Consider the following 9,159-nt stretch of genomic DNA (forward strand, 5'->3'; position numbering starts at 1 on the left):
AACATGATTTGAGTGTTGGATCAAGTGCCCGCAGCCACTTCTACGGTATTGTTCAGTTTTGTGGTGAGAAAATTCTCCTTTGTGCTTGACCCCCATTGAGTAAAGTTCTGTCACAACCAAAAGTCTTGACTAATAAAGCCCCGAGTTCAAGAAAATTGCTGCTACTTTTCATTTTATTTTCCTCTTCATTTTGGTATGAACCTATGATTGATGAGGTAATACCACTGCATTTGGGATTTTAGTTAATAATTCAAATACATCTGACATAATAAATCACTTGTGTAGTGTTTCCAAAAGTTGGAGTTCCAGTTCTTTTTGTTGTTGTTGTTTATTTGTTTGGTTTTACTTTTTTATTTTATTTATTTATTCTAATTTGTTATATATGTGTTTGTTTTTTTTGTTTGTTTGTTTTTGTTTTGGGTACCATGGATTGAACCCAGAGCATTTACCACTGAGCCACATGTCCAATCCTTTTTATTTTTTTATTTTGAGACAGGGTATCACCAAGTTGCTTAGGACCTCTCTACATTGCTGAAGTTGGCCTTGAACTTGCCATCCACTGGCTTCAGCCTCCTGAGCTGCTGGGATGATAGGCATGCACCACCACACCTGGCTTGATTGTCTTTTTGTTGTTTATTTTGCATAAAGTTGCCCAAAATTTTATTGGCTACTAAAAGGTTTTGACTTCTCCAATAGAGGAAATAATATAGCTCAAATGAAAAAAAAAAATACCTTCATTAGGACTTACTCCAATTTGTATATTCTAGTATATTCTAAGTGTTTTCATAATATAATATTTTCCATCAATAATTTTAATTCTGTAATAAAGTCACATTTAAATTCTTAAATTGGATCTAGAGATTCTAACAGATATTGAATAATATCTTTGATTATTTACTATTTTTCAAGGTATTTTATTTGAAAAAAAGAAAGTTTCCAGGTAAATAATAAACAGACAAACATACTCCCCAAATTGGAACTATGTCCATGGTCAAGAAGCTGACCTGTTTGGGCCTGTCTTTCTTGCCCACTGGCTTCCGGTTGGGTTTGGCCAGCAGGAAGCCCCTGCTAGGAGTGAAGGAGCAGAAGGAGGGGTAGGTTTCTCAGCTCCTTCTCTGCAGCATCACTTCAGGATTGATGGTGCCTGGCTCTCTTCTTCTGGGTTCTGAAGCTGCTCCCTCACTCTCTCAGCCCTCAGGAGGTGATGGATGGCCCTCCTACTCTCCCCAAATATAATCATCTGCATGTGCTGTCTCCAGCTAGTGCATTCTCCTTCATCTCAGCTTACATGTCACTTCCTCAGAGAAACAGACCCACCGACTAAGTCACCATGCAATAACATGGTACTCTGTTAATTTATAGTACTATGATAGCTTTCAGATCTACTGATTTCCACATTTCATATATCCTCCCCGCCCCCACCATGGTACGATCCTCACTAATATACTGTAAGTTCCTTGAAGACAAATACCACATCTTCTTATTCTCCCTGGTAGCCACAGTATCTAGCTCAGAGTGTCCCATGTGATAATAAATAGTACTTGCTATCTGACCTACTACTAAACTCTGGATTGTTGGGTTTAAAAAAATGTTTTAGTTGTAGATGAACACAATACCTTTACTTTGTTTATTTTATTTTTATGTGGTGCTCAGGATCAAACCCAATGCCTCACACGTGCAAGGCAAGCGATTTACCACTGAACCACAACCCCAGCCCTGAATTGTTTTATTATTGCTTATATTCTTACAGTGGGTTTCCCCCCCTTCAGAAGAATTAAAGCATTGATCCTCCCTCCTTCCCTCCTCTCTCTTTCTCTCTCTCTCCCTTCTTTCTGTATCACTACCCTGCATGTAGACATTATTAGCAAACATTTATTGCACTAAATGGAAAGGGCTGCAGGGAATGATCTACTTATTTAATAAGATGCCTTTGGCAATATTCACTTTGGCTCAGACTTTGGAAAAACACCAAAGATCAAATACATTCTAAGAATAGCAAATGAACCATCTGGAGGGAAAATACACTATTCTTAGAGTTACATTTATTTTCCTTTATGATGTGAACTTCTTTTATCTTTTGTCAATACATATGTACTCCATTAAATTGAAAAGGTTTTATTCCCTTACTATGCAATTTCATAATGTCTTTCCCCAAAATTGATATCCCTCGGTTGTTCTAAATCTTGTTTGGTTAAAAAAAAAAAAAAAAAAAAAACTTCCTCTAAACTGAGTAAAGAAAATAGAAGTGAACTAACATGGATATAATTATATCCTGAGAGAAATTGTAGCAGCTGATGTGGAAAGTTGAAGATAACCAGTGTTGAGGCTTGCAATGAATGATAGGTGAAATTTTCCAAGTTTATGAGTTATTTTATGACTCTGTTTACTAGTGTATCCTAAAAAGAGTGTAGTCAAGACAATCATTACTAAGGAATTAGTATAGGATAGATCATTTCAAAGGTCACATGTATAAAGCAGCATATGTATTCTCAGTATAAGAACCATATGATTTAGGATCATATCCTGCAACATAAGACATGGCATACACATGTTCTCAATAATAGCATCAGTAATCCTGATGTGCTAATGAGTAAACAGATTGTAGAAAAAAATGAAAACTTTGAGGATCATTAATTTGGCCCAAAAGATATTTAGCTGAGATAACAAACATCAATAAAACATTTGTTGAAAATCATTTTGCCTATCTTATTCTTTAGAGTTTAGAAGAGTTTATCACATACAATTCATATAGTCTATGTATCTTTTTTTTAAAAAAAAAGTCTTTTACAAAGTTGTTTACACAAATGTTCATTTCTTGTAGGTTTGCAGGCACCGAGATTAAGATTTTATCCATTGCTATTACAACTCTTTTAAAAGTGGGGATTGCCAGGTGCGGTGGTATACACCTGTTATGCCAGTAGCCAGGGAAGCTGAGTCATGAGGATAATGAGTTCAAAGCCAGTCTCAGCAATAGTGAGGCACTAAGCAATTCAGTGAGACCCTGTCTCTAAATAAAATACAAAATAGGGCTGGGAATGTGGCTCAGTGGCCAGGTGCCCCTGAGTTCAATCCCCAGTAACAAAAAAATAAATAAATATATAAGCAAACAAACAAATAAATGTGGGGATTATCTTTTTCAAAATAACTATTGTAAAATCTAAATATTCGTATTTGCATCAAAAAAATTTAGTTATAAGAGAAAACTCATGGAACTGATATTCACATTCCTTTTTTCTTTTACTTCCATAATGTTATGGAATCTCAGGAGCAAAAGGCAAGAGAGAGATGTATAACAAATGCTTTGAGTGTTCAAAGGATTGGAATTGGAACCAGGAGAAAAGGACAATTCCATATTCAATTGATTCACTACGGTTTCTTTTTTATCTGATTTGGATCAGACCTGACAAGGGCAGGGTCAAGGTAGAGAAGGTGGGTTGTGCATCCTGCTTAGAAGTTTATATAACCATCCCATAAACATCTAATGGCAAGGGCCCCCAAATTAAAGTGAGGCATAATACAGGTAAAAATCTATGTGTATTTCAAAAGAAAATGACAATTGAGGTGGTTTCCTAGATTTCTACTTCTAAAAGTACTCAAAGCCTGACATTTCTGTGAATTAGCACCTTGAAAGCCTATCCTCTTCTGTCATCAAATTTCCCAGAAAATGTCCCTGATTCAAGCCCAGAGGTGGGACTTCAGAAATAGAGCTGGGAAGTCCTGCACTCAGGTGTGCTCACTAACTTAGCTTCCCTGCAAGGGCACATGACCAGTGATCAAACCCACCCACCCTCAGACAACTCAAAGAAATCTTCACTCTGAGAGGCCTGGGTCTCTCCTCCCAACTCCCACTGCTTTTCAATTTCCTCCCAAATCACTGAAATAAATGCCAGGTCATGACGATAAATTTCCAAATGGAAAAATACAGACTTAATAGGCACTGCAGAAGGACAAAGCACACGGGTGACTTTTAGAAGAGCAAACTGATGAATGGCTTAATAAATAGGCTTCCTCTCTGAATAAGGCAAACATAAGTTGAATGACAATCCCAAGTTAAAAAGAGATTGTAATGGAACTATCTCCTGACCCTTAATTACAGCAGGTTAGGTCAGGAGACAGCTCTAATGAGCAGGCAACTGCAAGAATTAATGACTTTCTAAAATGGCTTCAGGCTTAACATTTTTAGAGTGTGTCCACCAAACCACCTACATTATAAATCAGGAACTTGTGTCCCTGAGAAAGAAAGAATCTCTCTGAACCTCTGTTCCTTACCTATAAAATAGCTAATGTTAATAAAAATGAACTTCAGTGTACCTATGGATAACTTGGGGAGTTTATTAAAAATATAAGTTGCTAAAGTATCATTCCAAGAGCTTTTGATTCAGTAAGTCTTGGGTAGCATTTTATTTTCTAGACAGATAGTTCATAAATTTCATTTCACAATATAAAATGTGCATGTGGTTTTGTTTTCTATTTTAAAAATTCTATATAATTCTTCAATTTTTAAATATTATGAAATGAATATCTTCTATTGACAAAATATAAAATAGATACAGATTTGGGCAACATACACTAGAAAAGAAAAATATTGATATCCTTTGATTCAATAATTTTAATTCAAAAAACTTATTTTAAACAAACAATCCTCAGGGCAGAGAGAGTCTTTGTACAAAGACTCTCACATATGAATTATTTTGTGGAGAGGGAAAAAAATTCAAAATGACAAAAATGGAACAGTCATTTAGTTAAGTGATGTTACATTATAAATAAAATATTTCATATCAAGTAGTTAAAATTGCTTCTATGTATAAATTGTAATGATCTGTTCTTTATACATATTTAATCTCCAATGTTATGTGAAAAAATAGTATAAACATATATGCACCTACATGTATACATAGAGGTTACTCCATCCACACACCCTCATTGGTACACTATAATCCTGCTAGAATGGCACAGGAGAAAAAGGCCACATGAGGACCACAGTCAAGGTGATCTTTCCTTTTTTTTTTTACATCCTTTAGCCTAAAACTTAAAAAGTAATAATTCCAGAAGAATAATGTGGCCAAAGGGTCCACATACCTGTTTTAATAGGTTTCCTAATTATTTAGATATGGTAAAGCCAACAGATCAGGAGATGACTTCCATTGAAAAGACAGGGGACCACACAGACCATCACTGGGCCCTTTCACAAGGCAGAGGGAGGGAGAACCTATGAGCAAATACCTTCATTGTGGCTTACAGGGGAAGGAACCAATAAGAGATGAATCTACTATTACAATTGGAGACCTCAACATGCCTTTATCAGAAATGGACAGATCCAGTAGGCAGAAAATAAGTAAAGACACAACAACATCATCAATAAACTGGATGTAATGCACATCTGCATAGTATTTCATCCAACAACAGCAGAACAGACATTGTTCTCAAGCTCATGTGAAACATTCACTAAGATAGACTACATTCCACCCATAAAACACACCTTAATAATTAAAAAAAAATAGAAATCATACAATGTCTGTTCTCATACCACAATGGAATTAAACTAGATGTCAATAACAGAAAGACAACTGGAGGATCTCAAAACATAGAGATTAACCAACACACTTCCAAATAAAACGTAAGTTAGGGCTGGGGTTGTGGCTCAGTGACAGAGCGCTTGCCTCACATATATGAGGCACTGGGTTCAATCCTCAGCACCACATAAAAATAAATAAACAAAATAAAGATATTGTGCCTATGGGAAAAAATGAGTTAAAGAGGAAATCTTTGAACTAAATGAAAATGAAAATGCATCTAATCAAAATTTGGGGAATGCAGAAAAAGCAACACTTAGAGGGAAATTTATAGCATTGAGTGCATATGTTAGAAAGAAGAAAGATTCAAATCAACAACTTAAGCTTCCACCTTAGGAAATTAAAAAAGAAGAGAAATTAAATCCAAATAAGCAGAAGAAAAGAAATACAAAGTAGAGCAGAAAATTATATTGAAACCAGAAAATCAATGGAGAAAGTTAATGAAGCCAAAAGGTGTTCTTTGAAAAGATAAATAAAATTGACAAAACTAGGAGGCAAAATGAGAACAAAAATTATTAACATCAGAAATGAAAAACGCCGTACTACCACTGAACCAATGGACATAAAAAGAACAATAGAAGTATATTCTGAAAATTTTATCCCCACAAATTTAATAACTCAGATGAAATGGAGCAATTCCTTGAAAGACACAATCAGCCAAATATTTATATAAGCAGAAATTGACTATCTGAAAGGCAATATCTATTCAAGAGGGTGAATCAGTAATTAATATTCTATCAAAACAGAACACATCAGCCCCAGATGGTTCACTTTTCACTTCGATTTTTAACAAACATTTAAGGAAGAATCATACCAATTCTCTACAATTCTGTTAGTATTCCCACTAAGTTCAGGAATAAGGCAAAGATGTTTCCCCTCTCATCACTCCTTTTCAACTTTGTACTGAAAGTTCTAGCTCATAAAATATGGTAAGAAAAAGGATTTAAAGTATATGTAGATTGGGAAGGAAGAAATAAAACTGTCTTTGTTGGCAGAGGACATTATCATTTATGTAGAAAATCCAAAAGAATTCTCTTACCCTCCCCCTTTCTCTTTTTCTCTCTCCCCCTTCCTTCTTTCCTCCCTCCTTCCCCTGGAACTATGAATAGATTATATAGAAAAGTTTCAGGACACAAGATCAATATTCATAAATCAATCACTTTCCTATATACCAGCAGTGAACAAGAGAAATTTAAAATTCAAAACACAATACCATTTAAAATTCAAAACACAATACCATTTATATTATTACCCCCAAATGAAATACTTAAATATAAATCTAACAAAATATATACAAGATCTATACAAAAAAAAAAAAACTACAAAACTCTGATGAAAGAAATGGACAGACCCACAGGCAGAAAATCAGCAAGGAATTAGTTGAATTATTTGAAATAAATAAAAGACGAGATATAAGTGCTCATGGAAATACATAATATTGTCAAGATGTCTGTTCTTCCCAATCTGATCTACAGATCAATGCAATCCCAATCAAATCCCAACTAGCTTGTAGATATAGAGATACAGATATGGATAGGGACTGGGGATTGAACCCAGGGGGCATGTAACCACTGAGCCACATCCCTAGCCCTTTTTTATATCTTATTTAGAGACAAGTCTTGCTGAGTTGCTTAGGGCCTCACTAAGTTGCTAAGACTGGCTTTGAACTTGCAATCGTCCTTCCCCTGCCTCCCAAGCTGCTGGGATTACAGCATGCACTACCACATCTGCTAGATGAGTTTGTAGATATTAACAAATTAATTCTGAAATTTGTATGGAAAGGCAAAAGACCCAGAATTGTAAAAAAAAAAAATTGAAGAACAATTAGAAAACTGATATTACTTGACTTCAAGACTTACCATAAAGTTTGAGAACTAAAGACAGTGTGGTGTTGGTTAAAGAATAGACAAATACATCAACTGAATAGATAGAGATTCCAGAAATAAATTCACTAGAGTTAAATTGACACAAAATAGTTAACTGAGTTTTTGTTTTGTTTTGTTTATTTAGTTTTGTTTTGTTTTGTTTATTTAGTTTTGTTTTGTTTATTTTGTTTTGTTTTTACTGGGGGTTGAATTCAGGGGCACTCAACCACTGAGCCACATCCTCAGGCCTATTTTGTATTTTATTTAGTGACAGGGTCTCACTGAATTGCTTAGCATCTCACTTTTGCTGAGACTGGCTTTAAACTCGTTATCCTCCGGCCTCAGCCTCTAAAGCCACTGGGATTACAAGCGTGCACCACAGTGCCCAGTTTAGTCAACTGATTTTTGACAAAGGAGCAAAGGCAATAGAGAGAAAAAAATCCTTCAACAAATAGAGCTAGAATAAGTGGACATTTTCATGTACAAAATAATAATGATCTTAGTTTTGTTTTGTTTTGTTTATTTTGTTTTGTTTTTACTGGGGGTTGAATTCAGGGGCACTCAACCACTGAGCCACATCCTCAGGCCTATAGAAATATGTCTTACATCTTCCACAAGAACAAACTCAAAATGAATCAAAGATTTAAACATAAAATACAAAACTATAAACCTTAGAAGATAACAGGAGAAAATTCAGATGACCTTGTGTTTGATGATGATATTTTAGATACAACATCAAAGCCATGATCCATGAAAGAAATGATTGGTAAGCTGGATTTTATTAAAAATAAAAATTTCTATTCTGCAAAAGACTCCGTCAAAAGACCATCTGGGGAAAAAAATTTGAAGAAGATATATTTGATAAAGGATTCTTATCCAATATATGCAAAGAACTCCTAAATTTCAACGATAAGAGAACAGTTTGATTGAAAAAATGAACCTTAACAGACACCTCACCAAAGAAGACACACAGATAGCAAATAAGCATACAAAATGTACTACAATGTGTCACCAGGGAAATGCAAATTAAGTACCACTACATACCTACTGAAATGGCCAAATTCCAGAATGCTGACAACACCAAATGCTGATGAGAATGTGTAACGGGCAGGAATAACAAGAACTCTCACTACTGGTGGGAGCACTATGTAGTTTAGGCATTTGGGAGGAAAGTTTGGTGGTTTCTTACAAAACTAAACATACTCGTACCATACAATCCAGCACTTTAACTCCTTGGTGTCTACCTAAAGGAGTTGAAACTTAAATTCACACAAAAACTGGCACACAGACATTTATAGAAGCTTTATTCATAATTTCAAAACTTGGAAGCAACCAAGATGTCCTCTATAGATGAATGGAAAAGTAAACTTTGGTAAATCCAGACAATAGATACACAACAAAATATTAATATGAGCAATATCAATATCAACACAAAAGGTAAATGGTATATCAAGCCATGAAAAGACATGGAGAACCCTCATGCATATTACTGAGAGAAGCCATTCCAAAAAGGCTGCATACTGTATGCTTTTAACTATCTGAAATTCTATAAAAGGCAAAATTATGGAAACAGGGATTGCCAGGAATACAAAATCTTTCTAAACTTGTCCAATCTGCAAAACACTAAGGGGAAGCCCTAATGTCAACTATGGACTTGGGGTAAAAGTCCATAGTTGAGAGTATGAGGACTTTGTCCATTTCCTTAACAATGTACCAATGTA

The sequence above is a fragment of the Marmota marmota genome, unplaced genomic scaffold (genome assembly GCF_001458135.2).
Source record: "Marmota marmota marmota unplaced genomic scaffold, marMar, whole genome shotgun sequence".
NCBI lineage: Eukaryota > Metazoa > Chordata > Mammalia > Rodentia > Sciuridae > Marmota > Marmota marmota.